This window comes from Cryptomeria japonica, unplaced genomic scaffold, assembly GCF_030272615.1.
Source record: "Cryptomeria japonica unplaced genomic scaffold, Sugi_1.0 HiC_scaffold_206, whole genome shotgun sequence".
NCBI classification, from domain to species: Eukaryota; Viridiplantae; Streptophyta; class Pinopsida; order Cupressales; family Cupressaceae; genus Cryptomeria; species Cryptomeria japonica.
In genome coordinates this window covers 117,501-140,000 of record NW_026729028.1, presented here as the reverse complement: position 1 = coordinate 140,000, position 22,500 = coordinate 117,501, and the positions used below count along the sequence as shown (strand labels likewise).

At 60.6% G+C, this 22,500-nt stretch overlaps 2 non-coding genes across 2 annotated transcripts; both read right to left on the bottom strand.

Annotated features, from left to right (window-relative positions):
• Nucleotides 1–2,273: 2,273 nt before the first annotated feature.
• LOC131868424 (5S ribosomal RNA) lies at nt 2,274–2,392 on the bottom strand. Its single transcript, XR_009366879.1, has one exon. It is a non-coding gene; the product is annotated as a 5S ribosomal RNA (ribosomal RNA).
• Nucleotides 2,393–10,209: 7,817 nt separating this feature from the next.
• LOC131868419 (5S ribosomal RNA) lies at nt 10,210–10,328 on the bottom strand. Its single transcript, XR_009366875.1, has one exon. It is a non-coding gene; the product is annotated as a 5S ribosomal RNA (ribosomal RNA).
• Between the last annotated feature and the right edge of the window lie 12,172 nt (nt 10,329–22,500).

The window sequence follows — 22,500 nt, the reverse complement described above, 5'->3', positions numbered from 1 at the left end:
ACACCTTGGCTGGGCTGCGCACCAGGGCGGGCTCAAGATGGCACCAGCATTCCCTTTTTCTCATTATCTTTCAAAACGGAAATTTTAAAATCTCGTTTTTTTTTTGCCTTTTATGGAAATTAGTGAAGGCATCGCATCAAAGGTGCGCACCTCGCTGCCCACCTTGGTGTGCTCCGAGGTGCCCACCACGGTGCGCAACGCCGGTGCGAACCCGGGAGCGCCCCGATGTGTGCTCCAAGGTGCGGCGTGCACGAAGTCGGACCCCGGTTTGCCCCGGGTGCGCACCTCGCGTGCACCTTGGTGCGCACACCTTGGCTGGGTTGCGCGGCCTGGTGGGCACCATGGTGCGCACCAAGGAGCGCTCCGAAGTGTGCTCCAAGGTGCGGCGTGCACGAAGTCGGAGCCCGGTTTGCCCCGGGTACGCACCTTCGCCGGGGTGGGCACCTCGGCTGGGTTGCGCGCCCTGGTGCGCACCAAGGAGCGCTCCGAAGTGTGCTCCAAGGTGCGGCGTGCACGAAGTCGGAGCCCGGTTTGCCCCGGGTGCGCACCTCGCGTGCACCTTCGGCGGGGTTGCGCGCCCTGGTGGGCACCATGGTGCGCACCAAGGAGCGCTCCGAAGTGTGCTCCAAGGTGCGGCGTGCACGAAGTCGGAGCCCGGTTTGCCCCGGGTGCGCACCTCGCGTGCACCTTCGGCGGGGTTGCGCGCCCTGGTGGGCACCATGGTGCGCACCAAGGAGCGCTCCGAAGTGTGCTCCAAGGTGCGGCGTGCACGAAGTCGGAGCCCGGTTTGCCCCGGGTGCGCACCTCGCGTGCACCTTCGCCGCGGTGGGCACCATGGCGTGCACGAAGTCGGAGCCTGGTTTGCCCCGGGTGCGCACCTCGCGTGCACCTTCGCCGGGGTGGGCACCTCGGCTGGGTTGCGCGCCCTGGTGCGCACCAAGGAGCGCTCCGAAGTGTGCTCCAAGGTGCGGCGTGCACGAAGTCGGAGCCCGGTTTGCCCCGGGTGCGCACCTCGCGTGCACCTTCGCCAGGGTGGGCACCTCGGTGCGCACACCTTCTCAATGTTTTCTTGCCTTTTCTGGAAATTGGTGAAGGCAGCGCATCAAAGGTGCGCACCTCGGTGTGCTCCGAGGTGCGAACCCGAGAGCGCTCCGAGGTGCCCACGAAGTCGAAAGTCGGGTTAATTGCATTGTTTTCCCCGGGTGCGCTCCGAGGTGCGCAACATCGGCGCGCACCAAGGAGGGCTCCGAAGTGTGCTCCAAGGTGCGCACGATGGCGTGCACCTCTGGTGCGCACGATTCGGAGCTCGGTTTGACCGGGGTGCGCACACCTTGGCTGGGTTGCGCACCTTTTGTGCGCTCCAAGGTGCGCACGAAGTCGGAGCTCGGTTTGCCCCGGGTGCGCACCTTCGCCAGGGTGCGCACCTTGATGCGCACGCCTTGGCTGGGCTGCGCACCTTGGTGGGCGCCATGGTGCGCACCTTTCGTGCGCTCCAAGGTGCGCACGAAGTCGGAGCTCGGTTTGCCCCGGGTGCGCACCTTGGTGGGCGCCATGGTGCACTCCGAGGTGCCCAAGATTGGTGCGCACCAAGGAGCGCTCCGAAGTGCGCTCCAAGGTGCGCGCGAAGTCGAAAGTTGGGTTAATTGTCCGGTTTGCCTCGGGTGCGCACCTTGCGTGCACCTTCGCCAGGGTGGGCGCCTTGGTGCGCACACCTTGGCTGGGCTGCGCACACCTTGGCACCCGCGTTTCCTTCATTTTAAATTTTTTTTTTTTACAATCTCTCAAGTGGGAAATTCTATAATCTCAACTTTTTTTGCCTTTTCAGGAAACTTTTGAATGGAGCGCATCATTGGTGCGCTCCGAAGTGTGCTCCAAAGCTCTCTCCAGCTGCGTGCACCTGCCCCGGCCGCGCACCCGGCCCCGCCCAGCTTCGCTCACCTGTCCCGGGCGTCTGGTGCGGAACCTTAGAGTAAGAAACATCACCGTGCACCTTGGCCAACGTGCGCGACTCGACCGAGCGCGCACTGGCCGAGGTGCACACCGATTTCACCTGGGTGCGCGCGCAGCACCTCGGGCGCACCGGGGTGCGCGCACAACGCCCGGGTTGCACCGTGGCCTGTGTGCTCGGGGCGCCTCGGGTGCGCGCTCGGTGTCGCCCCCGCGCGCGCGGTAGTGCGGGCAGCGCACCCCGGCCCGGCCCGGCCCCGACGAGAACGCAAACGGGCAAAAGGTTTATTCAAATAGCATTGCGATGCCCGGCGAAAAACTAAAAAAGGGTGCAACACCGGGACTTCCCGGGAGGTCACCCATCCCAGTACTACTTCGGCCCAAGCGCGCTTAACTGCGGAGTTCTGATGGGATCCGGTGCACTAACGCTGGTATGATCGCACCCGTTATGAGCTTGTCGCAGTGTGTACTTAGCAAACCGCGACCCACGTGCGAATCCACCCCGGCCACCCACCCCCGTCGAGGTGCACACCCTCCCTCGCGAAGTGCGCCCCGTTCGCCAAGTGTGAGCCCTGCCCGGGTGCGCGCACCTTGCTAGGGCGTCGGGTGTGCACCCGGCCCGGCCTACGTGCGTGCACCTGTAGGGGGCGTCGTGTGCGTGCAGTGTCCCGTCTGCAACGCGGTGCCCACACACCACCTCGGGCGCAACGACCTGCGCTCACATGTGGGCCGAGTGCACCTTGGTGCATGTTCGGGGCGCCTCGGGTGCACGCTCGATCTTGCCCCGGTGCACCAAGGCGCTCGGTTTGCCCCGGGTGCGCACTTGGTGCAAGGTGGGCACCCAAAATAGGGATCAAGCACCAAAACACAAGTTTCGGGATGCAAAATGGGACCCAAGGACCACAAATGCGTTCCAAGACCCATGATGGGTCCACGAGAACAAAAATGTGTTCCGAGACTTAATAAACAAATATTGGGTTTTAGGAGAAGAAACATGCTCTGATGCCCAAAACGAGAATCGACCCCGAAAAGGCCACAGGCCAAAAGTGGGATGCGAGACAAAAAAAAATGGGACCCGAGGACCAAAATTGGGTTCCCAGGTCGAAGACAGGGCAACCGGACAAGAAACGACCTCTAAGGCTCGAAATGAGTCCCGACGACTAAAACTTGACAAGAAGCACCCATCAGGCACCCAACTCGACACCCATGGGATGCCGACCCACCCGGGCTTCCACCTAGCACACCTTGGCACCCACCCACCCTCGCACCCAACCTCGCACCCAACTTAGCACCTTTGAACCCACATTGGCACTCACCCTGACCCTGGCACCTTGGAACCCACATTGGCACTCACCTTGACCCTGGCACCCACCTTTGCACTCACCTTGGGACCCACCCTGGCTCCCACCTCGGCACCCACCCAGACACCCACCTTGGTTCCTTGGCACCCACCTTGGATCCTTGGCACCCACCCCGACACCCACCTTGGCACGCAACTTGGCTACTTGCCACCCACCTTGGCTCCTTGACGCCCACCCCGACAACCACCCCGTGACCTACCCTGGCTAGGGTTGGTGCACACCCACCCTGGTGCCCACCTTGGCACCCACCCTATGACCCACCTTGGCACGCACCTTAGTACCCACCCCGTTACCCACCCTAGGACCCACCCCGTGACCCACCTTGGCCAGGGTGGGTGCCTTGGTGCGCACAACTTGCCTGGGCTGCACACCAGGGCGGGCTCAAGATGGCACCCGCGTTCCGTTTTTTTCACTATCTTTCAAAACGGAAATTTTAAAATCTCATTTTTTTCTTTTTTTTGCCTTTTCTGGAAATTAGTGAAGGCAGCGCATCAAAGGTGCGCAATGCTGGTGCGAACCCGGGAGCGCTCCGATGTGTGCTCCAAGGTGCGGCGTGCACGAAGTCCGAGCCCGGTTTGCCCCGGGTGCGCACCTCGCGTGCACCTTCGCCGGGGTGAGCACCTTGGCTGGGTTGCGCGCCCTGGTGCGTACCAAGGAGCGCTCTGAAGTGTGCTCCAAGGTGCGGCGTGCACGAAGTCGGAGCCCGGTTTGCCCCGGGTGTGCACCTCGGGTGCGCACCTCGCGTGCACCTTCGCTGCGGTGGGCACCTTGGCTGGGTTGCGCGCCTTGGTGGGCACCATGCAGTGCACGAAGTCGGAGCCCGGTTTGCCCCGGGCGCGCACCTCCGCCAGGGTGGGCACCTTGGTGCGCACAACTTGCCTGGGCTGCGCATCAGGAAGGGCTCAAGATGGCACCCGCGTTCCGTTTTTTTCACTATCTTTCAGAACGGAAATTTTAAAATATCGTTTTTTTTTGCCTTTTCTGGAAATTAGTGAAGGCAGCGCATCAAAGGTGCGCAACGCTGGTGCGAACCTGGGAGCGCTCCGATGTGTGCTCCAAGGTGCGGCGTGCACGAAGTCGGAGCCCGGTTTGCCTCGGGTGCGCCCTGGTGGGCACCATGGTGCGCACCAAGGAGCGCTCCGAAGTGTGCTCCAAGGTGCGGCCTGCACGAAGTCGGAGCCCGGTTTGCCCCGGGTGTGCACCTCGGGTGGGCACCTTGGTGCGCATGCCTTGCCTGGGCTGCGCACCAGGGCGGGCTCAAGATGGCACCCGCGTTCCTTTTTTTTCACTATCTTTCAAAACGGAAATTTTAAAATCTCATTTTTTTTTGCCTTTTTCTGGAAATTAGTGAAGGCAGCGCATCAAAGGTGCGCACCTCGCTGCCCACCACGGTGCGCAACGCCGGTGGGCACCCGGGAGTGCTTCGAAGTGTGCTCCAAGGTGCTGCGTGCACGTTGTCGGAGCCCGGTTTGCCCCGGGTGCGCACCTCGCGTGCACCTTCGTCGGGGTGGGCACCTTGGCTTGGTTTGCCCCGGCTGCGCTCCGAAGCGGGGTTATTGGAGCGCCGCCTCTTTTTTTGTCGGAGCGTTTGGTGGGGTTTCTCGCATTGGCTCTTCCGAGGCCCGGTTGCCACCCTGGCGCGCACGAAGTCGGAAGTAGGGTTAATTGCCCGGGTGCGCACCTTTGCCAGGGTGGCACCTTACCTGGGCTGCGCACCAGGGCGGGCTCAAGATGGCACGCGCGTTCCGTTTTTTTCACTATCTTTCAAAACGGAAATTTTAAAATCTCCTTTTTTTTTTGCCTTTTCTGGAAATTAGTGAAGGCAGCGCATCAAAGGTGCGCACCTCGCTGCCCACCTTGGTGTGCTCTGAGGTGCGCACCCGGGAGCGCTACGAAGTGTGCTCCAAGGTGCGGCGTGCACGTTGTCGGAGCCCGGTTTGCCCCGGGTGCGCACCTCGCCTGCACCTTGGCCGGGGTGGGCACCTTGGCTGGGTTTGCCCAGGGTGCGCTCCGAAGCGGGGTTACTGGAGCGCCCCCTCTTTTTTTGTCAGAGAGTTTGGTGGGGTTTCTCGCATTGGCTCTTCCCAGGCCCGGTTGTTGGGTGCGCTCCCACCCTGGCGCGCGCGAAGTTGGAAGTTGGGTTAATTGCCCGGGCGCGCACCTTCGCCAGGGTGGGCACCTTGGTGCGCAAACCTTGGCTGGGCTGCGCACCAGGGCGGGCTCAAGATGGCACCAGCATTCCCTTTTTCTCACTATCTTTCAAAACGGAAATTTTAAAATCTCGTTTTTTTTTTGCCTTTTATGGAAATTAGTGAAGGCATCGCATCAAAGGTGCGCACCTCGCTGCCCACCTTGGTGTGCTCCGAGGTGCCCACCACGGTGCGCAACGCCGGTGCGAACCCGGGAGCGCCCCGATGTGTGCTCCAAGGTGCGGCGTGCACGAAGTCGGACCCCGGTTTGCCCCGGGTGCGCACCTCGCGTGCACCTTGGTGCGCACACCTTGGCTGGGTTGCGCGGCCTGGTGGGCACCATGGTGCGCACCAAGGAGCGCTCCGAAGTGTGCTCCAAGGTGCGGCGTGCACGAAGTCGGAGCCCGGTTTGCCCCGGGTGCGCACCTTCGCCGCGGTGGGCACCATGGCGTGCACGAAGTCGGAGCCCGGTTTGCCCCGGGTGCGCACCTCGCGTGCACCTTCGCCGGGGTGGGCACCTCGGCTGGGTTGCGCGCCCTGGTGCGCACCAAGGAGCGCTCTGAAGTGTGCTCCAAGGTGCGGCGTGCACGAAGTCGGAGCCCGGTTTGCCCCGGGTGTGCACCTCGGGTGCGCACCTCGCGTGCACCTTCGCTGCGGTGGGCACCTTGGCTGGGTTGCGCGCCTTGGTGGGCACCATGCAGTGCACGAAGTCGGAGCCCGGATTGCCCCGGGCGCGCACCTCCGCCAGGGTGGGCACCTTGGTGCGCACAACTTGCCTGGGCTGCGCACCAGGAAGGGCTCAAGATGGCACCCGCGTTCCGTTTTTTTCACTATCTTTCAGAACGGAAATTTTAAAATCTCGTTTTTTTTTGCCTTTTCTTGAAATTAGTGAAGGCAGCGCATCAAAGGTGCGCAACGCTGGTGCGAACCTGGGAGCGCTCCGATGTGTGCTCCAAGGTGCGGCGTGCACGAAGTCGGACCCCGGTTTGCCCCGGGTGCGCACCTCGCGTGCACCTTGGTGCGCACACCTTGGCTGGGTTGCGCGCCCTGGTGGGCACCATGGTGCGCACCAAGGAGCGCTCCGAAGTGTGCTCCAAGGTGCGGCGTGCACGAAGTCGGAGCCCGGTTTGCCCCGGGTGCGCACCTCGCGTGCACCTTCGCCGCGGTGGGCACCATGGCGTGCACGAAGTCGGAGCCCGGTTTGCCCCGGGTGCGCACCTCGCGTGCACCTTCGCCGGGGTGGGCACCTTGGTGTGCAGACCTTGGCTGGGTTGCGCGCCCTGGTGGGCACCATGGTGCGCACCAAGGAGCGCTCCGAAGTGTGCTCCAAGGTGCGGCCTGCACGAAGTCGGAGCCCGGTTTGCCCCGGGTGTGCACCTCGGGTGGGCACCTTGGTGCGCATGCCTTGCCTGGGCTGCGCACCAGGGCGGGCTCAAGATGGCACCCGCGTTCCTTTTTTTTCACTATCTTTCAAAACGGAAATTTTAAAATCTCATTTTTTTTTGCCTTTTTCTGGAAATTAGTGAAGGCAGCGCATCAAAGGTGCGCACCTCGCTGCCCACCACGGTGCGCAACGCCGGTGGGCACCCGGGAGTGCTTCGAAGTGTGCTCCAAGGTGCTGCGTGCACGTTGTCGGAGCCCGGTTTGCCCCGGGTGCGCACCTCGCGTGCACCTTCGTCGGGGTGGGCACCTTGGCTGGGTTTGCCCCGGCTGCGCTCCGAAGCGGGGTTATTGGAGCGCCGCCTCTTTTTTTGTCGGAGCGTTTGGTGGGGTTTCTCGCATTGGCTCTTCCGAGGCCCGGTTGCCACCCTGGCGCGCACGAAGTCGGAAGTAGGGTTAATTGCCCGGGTGCGCACCTTTGCCAGGGTGGGCACCTTACCTGGGCTGCGCACCAGGGCGGGCTCAAGATGGCACGCGCGTTCCGTTTTTTTCACTATCTTTCAAAACGGAAATTTTAAAATCTCCTTTTTTTTTTGCCTTTTCTGGAAATTAGTGAAGGCAGCGCATCAAAGGTGCGCACCTCGCTGCCCACCTTGGTGTGCTCTGAGGTGCGCACCCGGGAGCGCTACGAAGTGTGCTCCAAGGTGCGGCGTGCACGTTGTCGGAGCCCGGTTTGCCCCGGGTGCGCACCTCGCCTGCACCTTGGCCGGGGTGGGCACCTTGGCTGGGTTTGCCCAGGGTGCGCTCCGAAGCGGGGTTACTGGAGCGCCCCCTCTTTTTTTGTCAGAGCGTTTGGTGGGGTTTCTCGCATTGGCTCTTCCCAGGCCCGGTTGTTGGGTGCGCTCCCACCCTGGCGCGCGCGAAGTTGGAAGTTGGATTAATTGCCCGGGCGCGCACCTTCGCCAGGGTGGGCACCTTGGTGCGCACACCTTGGCTGGGCTGCGCACCAGGGCGGGCTCAAGATGGCACCAGCATTCCCTTTTTCTCACTATCTTTCAAAACGGAAATTTTAAAATCTCGTTTTTTTTTTGCCTTTTATGGAAATTAGTGAAGGCATCGCATCAAAGGTGCGCACCTCGCTGCCCACCTTGGTGTGCTCCGAGGTGCCCACCACGGTGCGCAACGCCGGTGCGAACCCGGGAGCGCCCCGATGTGTGCTCCAAGGTGCGGCGTGCACGAAGTCGGACCCCGGTTTGCCCCGGGTGCGCACCTCGCGTGCACCTTGGTGCGCACACCTTGGCTGGGTTGCGCGGCCTGGTGGGCACCATGGTGCGCACCAAGGAGCGCTCCGAAGTGTGCTCCAAGGTGCGGCGTGCACGAAGTCGGAGCCCGGTTTGCCCCGGGTACGCACCTCGCGTGCACCTTCGCCGGGGTGGGCACCTCGGCTGGGTTGCGCGCCCTGGTGCGCACCAAGGAGCGCTCCGAAGTGTGCTCCAAGGTGCGGCGTGCACGAAGTCGGAGCCCGGTTTGCCCCGGGTGCGCACCTTCGCCGCGGTGCGCACCATGGCGTGCACGAAGTCGGAGCCCGGTTTGCCCCGGGTGCGCACCTCGCGTGCACCTTCGGCGGGGTTGCGCGCCCTGGTGGGCACCATGGTGCGCACCAAGGAGCGCTCCGAAGTGTGCTCCAAGGTGCGGCGTGCACGAAGTCGGAGCCCGGTTTGCCCCGGGTGTGCACCTCGCGTGCACCTTCGGCGGGGTTGCGCGCCCTGGTGGGCACCATGGTGCGCACCAAGGAGCGCTCCGAAGTGTGCTCCAAGGTGCGGCGTGCACGAAGTCGGAGCCCGGTTTGCCCCGGGTGCGCACCTCGCGTGCACCTTCGCCGCGGTGGGCACCATGGCGTGCACGAAGTCGGAGCCCGGTTTGCCCCGGGTGCGCACCTCGCGTGCACCTTCGCCGGGGTGGGCACCTCGGCTGGGTTGCGCGCCCTGGTGCGCACCAAGGAGCGCTCCGAAGTGTGCTCCAAGGTGCGGCGTGCACGAAGTCGGAGCCCGGTTTGCCCCGGGTGCGCACCTCGCGTGCACCTTCGCCAGGGTGGGCACCTCGGTGCGCACACCTTCTCAATGTTTTCTTGCCTTTTCTGGAAATTGGTGAAGGCAGCGCATCAAAGGTGCGCACCTCGGTGTGCTCCGAGGTGCGAACCCGAGAGCGCTCCGAGGTGCCCACGAAGTCGAAAGTCGGGTTAATTGCATTGTTTTCCCCGGGTGCGCTCCGAGGTGCGCAACATCGGCGCGCACCAAGGAGGGCTCCGAAGTGTGCTCCAAGGTGCGCACGATGGCGTGCACCTCTGGTGCGCACGATTCGGAGCTCGGTTTGACCGGGGTGCGCACACCTTGGCTGGGTTGCGCACCTTTTGTGCGCTCCAAGGTGCGCACGAAGTCGGAGCTCGGTTTGCCCCGGGTGCGCACCTTCGCCAGGGTGCGCACCTTGATGCGCACGCCTTGGCTGGGCTGCGCACCTTGGTGGGCGCCATGGTGCGCACCTTTCGTGCGCTCCAAGGTGCGCACGAAGTCGGAGCTCGGTTTGCCCCGGGTGCGCACCTTGGTGGGCGCCATGGTGCACTCCGAGGTGCCCAAGATTGGTGCGCACCAAGGAGCGCTCCGAAGTGCGCTCCAAGGTGCGCGCGAAGTCGAAAGTTGGGTTAATTGTCCGGTTTGCCTCGGGTGCGCACCTTGCGTGCACCTTCGCCAGGGTGGGCGCCTTGGTGCGCACACCTTGGCTGGGCTGCGCACACCTTGGCACCCGCGTTTCCTTCATTTTAAATTTTTTTTTTTTACAATCTCTCAAGTGGGAAATTCTATAATCTCAACTTTTTTTGCCTTTTCAGGAAACTTTTGAATGGAGCGCATCATTGGTGCGCTCCGAAGTGTGCTCCAAAGCTCTCTCCAGCTGCGTGCACCTGCCCCGGCCGCGCACCCGGCCCCGCCCAGCTTCGCTCACCTGTCCCGGGCGTCTGGTGCGGAACCTTAGAGTAAGAAACATCACCGTGCACCTTGGCCAACGTGCGCGACTCGACCGAGCGCGCACTGGCCGAGGTGCACACCGATTTCACCTGGGTGCGCGCGCAGCACCTCGGGCGCACCGGGGTGCGCGCACAACGCCCGGGTTGCACCGTGGCCTGTGTGCTCGGGGCGCCTCGGGTGCGCGCTCGGTGTCGCCCCCGCGCGCGCGGTAGTGCGGGCAGCGCACCCCGGCCCGGCCCGGCCCCGACGAGAACGCAAACGGGCAAAAGGTTTATTCAAATAGCATTGCGACGCCCGGCGAAAAACTAAAAAAGGGTGCAACACCGGGACTTCCCGGGAGGTCACCCATCCCAGTACTACTCCGGCCCAAGCGCGCTTAACTGCGGAGTTCTGATGGGATCCGGTGCACTAATGCTGGTATGATCGCACCCGTTATGAGCTTGTCGCAGTGTGTACTTAGCAAACCGCGACCCACGTGCGAATCCACCCCGGCCACCCACCCCCGTCGAGGTGCACACCCTCCCTCGCGAAGTGCGCCCCGTTCGCCAAGTGTGAGCCCTGCCCGGGTGCGCGCACCTTGCTAGGGCGTCGGGTGTGCACCCGGCCCGGCCTACGTGCATGCACCTGGAGGGGGCGTCGTGTGCGTGCAGTGTCCCGTCTGCAACGCGGTGCCCACACACCACCTCGGGCGCAACGACCTGCGCTCACATGTGGGCCGAGTGCACCTTGGTGCATGTTCGGGGCGCCTCGGGTGCACGCTCGATCTTGCCCCGGTGCACCAAGGCGCTCGGTTTGCCCCGGGTGCGCACTTGGTGCAAGGTGGGCACCCAAAATAGGGATCAAGCACCAAAACACAAGTTTCGGGATGCAAAATGGGACCCAAGGACCACAAATGCGTTCCAAGACCCATGATGGGTCCACGAGAACAAAAATGTGTTCCGAGACTTAATAAACAAATATTGGGTTTTAGGAGAAGAAACATGCTCTGATGCCCAAAACGAGAATCGACCCCGAAAAGGCCACAGGCCAAAAGTGGGATGCGAGACAAAAAAAAATGGGACCCGAGGACCAAAATTGGGTTCCCAGGTCGAAGACAGGGCAACCGGACAAGAAACGACCTCTAAGGCTCGAAATGAGTCCCGACGACTAAAACTTGACAAGAAGCACCCATCAGGCACCCAACTCGACACCCATGGGATGCCGACCCACCCGGGCTTCCACCTAGCACACCTTGGCACCCACCCACCCTCGCACCCAACCTCGCACCCAACTTAGCACCTTTGAACCCACATTGGCACTCACCCTGACCCTGGCACCTTGGAACCCACATTGGCACTCACCTTGACCCTGGCACCCACCTTTGCACTCACCTTGGGACCCACCCTGGCTCCCACCTCGGCACCCACCCAGACACCCACCTTGGTTCCTTGGCACCCACCTTGGATCCTTGGCACCCACCCCGACACCCACCTTGGCACGCAACTTGGCTACTTGCCACCCACCTTGGCTCCTTGACGCCCACCCCGACAACCACCCCGTGACCTACCCTGGCTAGGGTTGGTGCACACCCACCCTGGTGCCCACCTTGGCACCCACCCTATGACCCACCTTGGCACGCACCTTAGTACCCACCCCGTTACCCACCCTAGGACCCACCCCGTGACCCACCTTGGCCAGGGTGGGTGCACCCACCCTGGTGCCCACCTTGGCACCCACCCATCCTAGCACCCAGCCTGTGACCGGGCTTGGAACCCAACCTTGCACCCGCACCCGTCTTGGCCAGTGTGGGTGCGCACCCATCCTGGCACCCACGTTGTGACACACCCTTTAACCCACGCACCCTAGCACCCACGTTGGCACCCACCTTGGAACCCAACCTAGCAACTTGGCACCCACCCCGTGACCCACCTTGGCATCCACCATAGCAGTCGCCGACTTGGCACCCACCTCGGCACCCACCTTGACACTTGTGGACCCACCTTGCCACTCACCCTAGCATCGACCCATCCTAGCACCCACCCTGGCACCTTTGCACCCTAGCACTCACCCATCCTAGCACCTAACCTGTGACCCACCTTGACACTCACCCTCGCACCCACCTTGGAACCCAACCTAGCACCCACCCACCCTGACACCAACCCTAGCACCTACCCACCCTTGCACCCACCCTGTGACCCATCTTGGCACCCACCCATCCTACCACTCAACCTATCACCCACCTTCTCACCCACCTTGGCATCCACCTTAGCACCCACCCACACTGGCACCTTGGCACCCACCTCGGGCAAGGTGGGTGCACACCCACCCTGGCACCCAATTTAGAACCCACCGAGCATGTTACCCACCTTGGCACCCACATTGCAGCCCACCCTAGTACCCACCCTATGACCCACATTGGCATCCACACCCTAGCACCCAGGCACCTCGACACCCGCCTTGACACCCACCCTAGCACTGAACCTGTGACCCACCTTGGAACTCACCCTAGAACCCACCCACCCTGTGAACCACCTTGGCATCCACCTTAGCACCCACCCACCTTGGCACCCACTCTAGCACTCACCCATCCTAACACCCAACTTGTTACCCACCTTGGCACCCGCCCTCGCGTCCACCTTGAAACCCACCCTAGCACCCACCCACGCAGGAGCCCACCTTGGCACCCAACCTAACACCCACGCATCCTGGCACCCAACTTGTGACCCACCTTGGAACCCACCCTAGTACCCACCTTTGAACCCACTATATCACCAACCCACCTTGGCACCCACCCTATGACCCTCTTTGGAATCCACCCTAGCACGCACCCACCCTGGCACCCACCATGGAGCGCACCCTAGCACCCACCCACCTCGGCACGCACCTCAACACCCACCTTGGTGTGCGCACTGCGCCAACCTCTCAAAGACCCTATGTGGTGCGCTCCAAAGTGTACACCTTTGGTGCGCTCCAAGGTGCGCACCTTTGGTGCACACCGAGGTGCACACCAAAGTGTGCACCGAGGTGAGCACCAAAGTGCACTCCAGGGTGCACACCAAGGCGTGCACCTTTGGTGCGGTCAATGCAAACGAATTCGGAAGTTGGGGTCGATGTCCTAATCGCTGCTGCAGACTACACGTATGAGAATCGGACAAATAGCTTTATATAGGGGAGGTGTTGCGTTTGATGGGTCGACTCCCCTGGTTGTGTGCACTGCACCAACTTCAAAGACCCTGTCTTGTTTAAGAAGTCAAAAGTTGGGGTGGATGTCCTAATCATTGCTGCAGTCTACGCATGTATGAGAATCAGACAAATAGCTTATATAGGGGAGGTGTTGCATTCGGTGGGTTGACTCCCCTGGTTGTGCGCACTGCGCCAACCTCAAAGACCCCGCATAGCAGAAGAAGTCGGAAGTCGGATTTTGGTGAGCACCAAGGCGTGCACCTTTGGTGCGGTCAACGCAGACGAATTCAGAAGTTGGGGTGGATGTCCTAATCGTTGTTGCAGGCTACACATGTATGAGAATCAGACAAATAGCTTATATAGGGGAGGTGTTGGGTTTGATGGGTCAACTCCCTTGGTTGTGCGCATTACGCCAACCTCAAAGACCTTGTTTTCGTTAAGAAGTCAAAAGTTGGGGTCAATGTCCTAATGGCTCCTGCAGGCTACACATGTATGAGAATCGGACAAATAGCTTATATAGGGGAGGTGTTGGGTTTGATGGGTCGACTCCCCTGGTTGTGCGCATTACGTCAACCTCAAAGACCTTGTTTTCGTTAAGAAGTCAAAAGTTGGGGTCGATGTCCTAATTGCTCCTGTAGACTACACATGTATGAGAATCAGACAAATAGCTTATATAGGGGAGGTGTTGGGTTTGATGGGTTGACTCCCCTAGTTGTTCGCATTACACCAACCTCAAAGACCTTGTTTTCGTTTAGAAGCCGAAAGTTGGGGTCGATGTCCTAATTGCTCCTGCAGGCTACGCATGTATGAGAATCAGACAAATAGCTTATATAGGGGAGGTGTTGGGTTTGATGGGTCGACTCCCCTGGTTGTGCGCATTGCGCCAACCTCAAAGACCCTGCATTGCGGATGAAGTCGAAAGTCAGAGTTTGGTGTGCTACAAGGTGTGGTCGAAGGTGCTCACCTAGGTGTGCACCTTTGGAGCACAGGAAAAGTGCCCTCCAAAAGTGCGCACCTTTGGAGTGCACAAAAGTGCCCTCCAAAAGTGCGCACCTTTGGAGCGCAGAAAAGTGCCCTCCAAAAAGTGCCCTCCAAAAGTGCGCACCTTTGGAGCGCAGAAAAGTGCCCTCCAAAAAGTGCCCTCCAAAAGTGCGCACCTTTGGAGCGCAGAAAAGTGCCCTCCAAAAAGTGCCCTCCAAAAGTGCGCACCTTTGGAGCGCAGAAAAGTGCCCTCCAAAAAGTGCCCTCCAAAAGTGCGCACCTTTGGAGCGCAGAAAAGTGCCCTCCAAAAAGTGCCCTCCAAAAGTGCGCACCTTTGGAGCGCAGAAAAGTGCCCTCCAAAAAGTGCCCTCCAAAAGTGCGCACCTTTGGAGCGCAGAAAAGTGCCCTCCAAAAAGTGCCCTCCAAAAGTGCGCACCTTTGGAGCGCAGAAAAGTGCCCTCCAAAAAGTGCCCTCCAAAAGTGCGCACCTTTGGAGCGCAGAAAAGTGCCCTCCAAAAAGTGCCCTCCAAAAGTGCGCACCTTTGGAGCGCAGAAAAGTGCCCTCCAAAAAGTGCCCTCCAAAAGTGCGCACCTTTGGAGCGCAGAAAAGTGCCCTCCAAAAGTGCGCACTTTTGGTGCGCACCAAGGCGCTGGTTCGGTCGTTGCAGGCGAGTTCGGAAGTTGGGGTCGATGTCCTGAGCGGAGGTGCAAACTACACAGGTGTCGGAATCGGACAAATAGCTTATATAGGGGAGGTGTATGCTTCGATGGGTCGACTCCCCAGGTTGAGCGCACCGCGCCAACCTCAAAGACCCTACGGTATGGATGAAGTCGGAAGTTGGGTCCGATGACCGATTCGATTAGTAGGTATGCTCATGAGGTCGGAATTTGGGTCCGATGACCTGCCATGTGCAGGAAGGCGAATGTTGACACTGTGCGTTGCAAGGTGCACACCAAGGCGCTGGTGCGGTCTTTTTAGTCGAGTTCGGAAGTTGGGGTCGATGTCCTGATCGGAGGTGCAAGCTACACAGGTGTGGGAATCGGACAAATAGCTTATATAGGGGAGGTGTATGCTTCGTTGGGTCGACTCCCCGGGTTGAGCGCACCGCGCCAACCTCAAAGACCCTACGGTATGGATGAAGTCGGAAGTTGGGTCCGATGACCGATTCGATATGTAGGCATACTCGCGAGGTCGGAATTTGGGTCCGATGACCTGCCACGTGCAGGAAGGCGAATGTTGGCACTGTGCGTTGCAAGGTGCGCACCAAGGCGCTGGTTCGGTCGTTGGAGGCGAGTTCGGAAGTTGGGGTCGATGTCTTGATCGGAGGTGCAAACTACACAGGTGTGGGAATCGGACAAATAGCTTATATAGGGGAGGTGTATGCTTCGTTGGGTCGACTCCCCGGGTTGAGCGCACCGCGCCAACCTCAAAGACCCTACGGTATGGATGAAGTCGGAAGTTGGGTCCGATGACCGATTCGATATGTAGGCATACTCGCGAGGTCGGAATTTGGGTCCGATGACCTGCCATGTGCAGGAAGGCGAATGTTGGGACTGTGCGTCGCAAGGTGCGCACCAAGGCGCTGGTGCCGTCGTTGCAGTCGAGTTCGGAAGTTGGGGTCGATGTCCTGGTCAGAGGTGCAAACTACACAGGTGTGGGAATCGGACAAATAGCTTATATAGGGGAGGTGTATGCTTCGATGGGTCGACTCCCTGGGTTGAGCGCACCGCGCCAACCTCAAAGACCCTACAGTATGGATGAAGTCGGAAGTTGGGTCCGATGACCGATTCGATACGTAGGCATATTGGCGAGGTCTGAATTTGTGTCCGATGACCTGCCATGCGCAGGAAGGCGGAATTTGGGTCCGATGACCGAGTTGATGGCGTGCCATGCGCAGAAAGGCGGAATTTGGGTCCGATGACCGAGTTGATGTTGATGGCCCGCCATGCACAGGAAGGCGGAATTTGGGTCCGATGACCGATTTGAAGGCGTGCCATACGCAAAAAGGCGGAGTTTGGGTCCGATGACCGAGTTGATATTGATGGCCCGCCATGCGCAGGAAGGCGGAATTTGGGTCCGATGACCTGACATACGCATGGAGTCCGACTCGGGGGCCGATGTTCGATTCGATGACTTGCATTGTGGGTAAAGTCGGAAGTTGTGGTCTTTGACCCGATTCGATGACCAGACTTCGGCTGCTTGAGAATCGGACAAATAACTTATATAGGGGAGGTAGTGTTCTCGAGCATCCTCCCCCCGTGCCCGTTTATGTCGATTGATGCTGGTGCTCGACTGGTTGGAGCGCTCGGATGCAAAAATCTTGCACCAGGATTTATCGATTGTGATGGACACGGCAAGTCTCCTGATTGCTATGCAGGAGCTCATCGTGAATCTCTATGCGGCCTTGGTATGGACTCGACCTGCGGAATGGTTCGGCAATGGTAGTCGCTCCAACACGTCCTTGCAATGGCCACAGAGGTGATTCGACTAGAGCTCCAGTCTAGCTTTTGGGTTGCTTGGCGGACTGGTATAGCCGCGATCGAGTTCCGGCCATGAACGTTTTAGATAGCTCTTGGGCTTTCTGGGACGGAAGTCGGAAGTTTGGGCTGTTGTCCGATTTGATGACCATTCTTCGGATGTGTGAGAATCGGACAAATAACTTATATAGGGGACTGTGTTGTCTCACGCAGCCCCCTCCGTGCCCCTCTATCTCGACCGATGTTGGTGCTTGAAAGGGTTGGGATCGCTCGGATTTATAAACGTGCACCACCATTTGTCGAGTGTGAGGGACGCGGCAGGTCTCCTAAATGCTATGCGGGCGCTCTCTGAGAATCTCTATCCGGCCTCGACACAGACTAGTCTTGCTGAATGGTTTGGCACTGGTAGTCGATCCAACACGTCGTTGTTGTGGCCGCCTAGGCGATTCGATTCGAGCCCCCGTCTAGCTTTTGGGTTGCTTGGCGGATTTTGCCCTATCCGCAAGTGAGCTCGGTCCCTAAACGTTCGAGAAACCCGATTGCTATGCGCCGACTCTCTTTCTTGCGAGCCTCCATCTAGCTTTTGGGTCTCTACGGAACGGAAGTCGGAATCTGGGACCGTTGTTTGATTCGACGAGGCAGACTACGGTTGTGCGAGAATCGGACAAATAACTTATATAGGGGAGGTGTTGACTGGAGCATTCTCCCCCGTGCCCCTCTAACTCGACCAATGCTGGCGCTCGAACGGTGGTAGCGCTCGGATTTTCATTGAGCGCCAGCATTGGTCGATTTAGAGGGGCATGCGAGATTCCCGAATGCTATGCGAGGGCTCTAACGGAAATGTCTATTGGTTTCGGTATGGATGCAATTGCGAGTGGTTCGGCAAAGGTAGTCGTTCCGATGCGTCCATGTCGTGGCCAAATCGATAATTCGATTTGAGCCCTCGTATAGCATTTGGGTCTCTCGATGTGATTCCGCATTCCAGTCCCTTTGGGCACTGCTTGAGCCGCATCCCAGGGGGTTCCCTTCCCAATAATCTGCCTCGCAACCCGATTGCTATGCGGTGAGGCTCCTCGGCCGCCTCGGAACTATCTGTGTATCAGACGCATCGCGGGATAAGGGGTTGGCAACGGTAGTCGCCCCAAGCGCGTCCGATGCTTGGACCATTCCGAGGCGGCCCTGAAGCCTCTTCCGTCTAGCCGTTGGGTCCTTCTCGCCGCATCCCTCGCCTCGCACCCCGATTGCTATGCGGTGAGGCTCCTCGGCCGCCTCGGAACTATCTGTGTATCGGACGCGTCGCGGGATAAGGGGTTGTCACTGGTAGTCGCCCCAAGCGCGTCCGATGCTTGGACCATTCCGAGGCGGCCCTGAAGCCTCTTCCGTCTAGCCGTTGGGTCCTTCTCGCCGCATCCCTCGCCTCGCACCCCGATTGCTATGCGGTGAGGCTCCTCGGCCGCCTCGGAACTATCTGTGTATCGGACGCGTCGCGGGATAAGGGGTTGTCATTGGTAGTCGCCCCAAGCGCGTCCGATGCTTGGACCATTCCGAGGCGGCCCTGAAGCCTCTTCCGTCTAGCCGTTGGGTCCTTCTCGCCGCATCCCTCGCCTCGCACCCCGATTGCTATGCGGTGAGGCTCCTCGGCCGCCTCGGAACTATCTGTGTATCGGACGCGTCGCGGGATAAGGGGTTGTCACTGGTAGTCGCCCCAAGCGCGTCCGATGCTTGGACCATTCCGAGGCGGCCCTGAAGCCTCTTCCGTCTAGCCGTTGGGTCCTTCTCGCCGCATCCCTCGCCTCGCACCCCGATTGCTATGCGGTGAGGCTCCTCGGCCGCCTCGGAACTATCTGTGTATCGGACGCGTCGCGGGATAAGGGGTTGTCACTGGTAGTCGCCCCAAGCGCGTTCGATGCTTGGACCATTCCGAGGCGGCCCTGAAGCCTCTTCCGTCTAGCCGTTGGGTCCTTCTCGCCGCATCCCTCGCCTCGCACCCCGATTGCTATGCGGTGAGGCTCCTCGGCCGCCTTGGAACTATCTGTGTATCGGACGCGTCGCGGGATAAGGGGTTGTCACTGGTAGTCGCCCCAAGCGCGTCCGATGCTTGGACCATTCCGAGGCGGACCCGAAGCCTCTTCCGTCTAGCCGTTGGGTCCTTCTCGCCGCATCCTTCGCCTCGCACCCCGATTGCTATGCGGTGAGGCTCCTCGGCCGCCTCGGAACTATCTGTGTATCGGACGCGTCGCGGGATAAGGGGTTGTCACTGGTAGTCGCCCCAAGCGCGTCCGATGCTTGGACCATTCCGAGGCGGACCCGAAGCCTCTTCCGTCTAGCCGTTGGGTCCTTCTCGCCGCATCCCTCGCCTCGCACCCCGATTGCTATGCGGTGAGGCTCCTCGGCCGCCTTGGAACTATCTGTGTATCGGACGCGTCGCGGGATAAGGGGTTGTCACTGGTAGTCGCCCCAAGCGCGTCCGATGCTTGGACCATTCCGAGGCGGACCCGAAGCCTCTTCCGTCTAGCCGTTGGGTCCTTCTCGCCGCATCCCTCGCCTCGCACCCCGATTGCTATGCGGTGAGGCTCCTCGGCCGCCTTGGAACTATCTGTGTATCGGACGCGTCGCGGGATAAGGGGTTGTCACTGGTAGTCGCCCCAAGCGCGTCCGATGCTTGGACCATTCCGAGGCGGACCCGAAGCCTCTTCCGTCTAGCCGTTGGGTCCTTCTCGCCGCATCCCTCGCCTCGCACCCCGATTGCTATGCGGTGAGGCTCCTCGGCCGCCTTGGAACTATCTGTGTATCGGACGCGTCGCGGGATAAGGGGTTGTCACTGGTAGTCGCCCCAAGCGCGTCCGATGCTTGGACCATTCCGAGGCGGCCCCGAAGCCTCTTCCGTCTAGCCGTTGGGTCCTTCTCGCCGCATCCCTCGCCTCGCACCCCGATTGCTATGCGGTGAGGCTCCTCGGCCGCCTTGGAACTATCTGTGTATCGGACGCGTCGCGGGATAAGGGGTTGTCACTGGTAGTCGCCCCAAGCGCGTCCGATGCTTGGACCATTCCGAGGCGGCCCCGAAGCCTCTTCCGTGTAGCCGTTGGGTCCTTCTCGCCGCATCCCTCGCCTCGCACCCCGATTGCTATGCGGTGAGGCTCCTCGGCCGCCTTGGAACTATCTGTGTATCGGACGCGTCGCGGGATAAGGGGTTGTCACTGGTAGTCGCCCCAAGCACGTCCGATGCTTGGACCATTCCGAGGCGGACCTGAAGCCTCTTCCCTCTAGCCGTTGGGGCTTTCTCGCCGCATCCCTCGCCTCGCACCCTGATTGCTATGCTGTGAGGCTCCTCGGCCGCCTTGGAACTATCTGTGTATCGGACGCATCGCGGGATAAGGGGTTGGCAGTGGTAGTCGCCCCAAGCGCATCCGATGCTTGGACCATTCCGAGGCGGCCCTGCAGCCTCTTCCGTCTAGCCGTTGGGGCCATCTCGCCGCATCCCCCACCTCGCACCACGATTGCTATGCGGTGAGGCTCCTTGGCCGCCTCGGAACTATCTGTGTATCGGACGCATCGCGGGATAAGGGGTTGTCACTGGTAGTCGCCCCAAGCGCGTCCGATGCTTGGACTATTCCGAGGCGGCCCTGCAGCCTCTTCCGTCTAGCCGTTGGGGCCATCTCGCTGCATCCCCCACCTCCTCGGCCGCCTCGGAACTATCTGTGTATCGGACGCATCGCGGGATAAGGGGTTGGCAGTGGTAGTCGCCCCAAGCGCGTCCGATGCTTGGACTATTCCGAGGCAGCCCTGCAGCCTCTTCCGTCTAGCCTTTGGGGCCATCTCGCCGCATCCCTCGCCTCGCACCCCGATTGCTATGCGGTGAGGCTCCTCGGCCGCCTGGGAACTATCTTCGTATCGGACGCATCGCGGGATAAGGGGTTGTCACTGGTAGTCGCCCCAAGCGCGTCCGATGCTTGGACTATTCCGAGGCGGCCCTGTGGCCTCTTCCGTCTAGCCGTTGGGGCCATCTCGCCGCATCCCCCACCTCGCACCCCGATTGCTATGCGGTGAGGCTCTTCGGCCGCCTTGGAACTATCTTCGTATCGGACGCATCGCGGGATAAGGGGTTGTCACTGGTAGTGGCCCCAAGCGCGTCCGATGCTTGGACTATTCCGAGGCGGCCCTGCAGCCTCTTCCGTCTAGCCGTTGGGGCCATCTCGCCGCATCCCCCACCTCGCACCCCGATTGCTATGCGGTGAGGCTCCTCGGCCGCCTTGGAACTATCTTCGTATCGGACGCATCGCGGGATAAGGGGTTGTCACTGGTAGTCGCCCCAAGCGCGTCCGATGCTTGGACTATTCCGACGCGGCCCTGTGGCCTCTTCCGTCTAGCCGTTGGGGCCATCTCGCCGCATCCCCCACCTCGCACCCCGATTGCTATGCGGTGAGGCTCCTCGGCCGCCTTGGAACCATCTTCGTATCGGACGCATCGCGGGATAGGGGGCTGTCACTGGTAGTCGCCCCAAGCGTGTCCGATGCTTGGACCATTCCTAGGCGGCCCTGAAGCCTCTTCCGTCTAGCCGTTGGGGCCTTCCCGCCCCATCCCTCGCCTCGCACCCCCGATTGCTATGCGGTGAGGCTCCTCGGCCGCCTTGGAACCATCTGTGTATCGGACGCATCGCGGGATAAGGGGTTGGCACTGGCAGTCGCCCCAAGCGCGTCCGATGCTTGGACCATTCCGAGGTGGCCCTGAAGCCTCTTCCGTCTAGCCGTTGGGGCCTTCCCGCCCCATCCCTCGCCTCGCACCCCGATTGATATGCGGTGAGGCTCCTCGGCCGCCTTGGAACTATCTGTGTATCGGACGCATCGCGGGATAAGGGGTTGGCACTGGTAGTCGTCCCAATCGCATCCGATGCTTGGACCATTCCGAGGCGGCCCTGCAGCCTCTTCCGTTTAGCCGTCGGGGCCTTCCCGCCGCATCCCTCGCCTCGCATCCCGATTCCTATGCGGTGAGTCTTCTCGGCCGCCGCGGAACTATACCTGTTATTGCTACTGCATCCTTCGGCTGGTAACCTCCTCTGCCGCCTTGGAACGTTCTCTTTGTCGGACGCGTCGCGGGATAAGGGGTTGGCACTGGTAGTCGCCCCAAGCGCGCCCGATGCATAGACCGCTCCGAGTCGACCTTGCTTTCAGCCTCTCACATGCATAGACCTCTCTGAGTCGACCCTGCAGCCTCTCACGTTTAGCCTTTGGAATCTCGCCTCACAACATGATTGCTATCCTTGATGCATCCCTTGCCTCGAGCCCTGATTGCTTTCTTGGCTGCATCCCTCCTCTCCTCACAGCCCGGTTGTCATCACTGCTTCATCCGTCGCTTCATGCATTCTGGCTGCTGGGCCCTTCCCACCGCACACCTCGATTGCTATCTCTTCTGCATCACACACCCCGATTGCTATCTCTGCTACATCCCTCGGCTCTCACTTCTGCATCCTTCGCCTCACACCTCGATTGCTATCAATGCTGCATCCGTAACCTCACACCCCGATTGCTATGCGGGGAGGCTCCTTGGCCGCCTTGGAAATTTCTGTGTGTCGGACGCACCGCGGGATAAGGGGTTGGCACTGGTAGTCGCCCCAAGTGCGCCCGATTCTTAGACCGCTTCGAGGTGACCTCGTAGCCTCTTTCGTCCAGGCTTCCTGCCTTCAACGCCCTTTTTACACCTCGATTGCTATGCGCGGGCTCGTTGGCGTCTATCACCTCTCTGCGAAGAGTGGCACGATGATTGTTGGGGTAAATCGTAGCAGTCCGATCTCTGGCCTTGGGCCATTGTGAGGGCTGATCGATTTCCTGTGCGCATCTCGTGTTCGCCCAGTAACAGACTCGACGACTTGTAATCGGTCTTGTTCCCGATTGTTCCTGGAGGTAGTCTTCGGAACTCTTGGATTTGACCTGTCACTCGAACTGTCCTCTTCCGAGGATGCTTGTGTGTGTGTGCTTGTGCCATTTC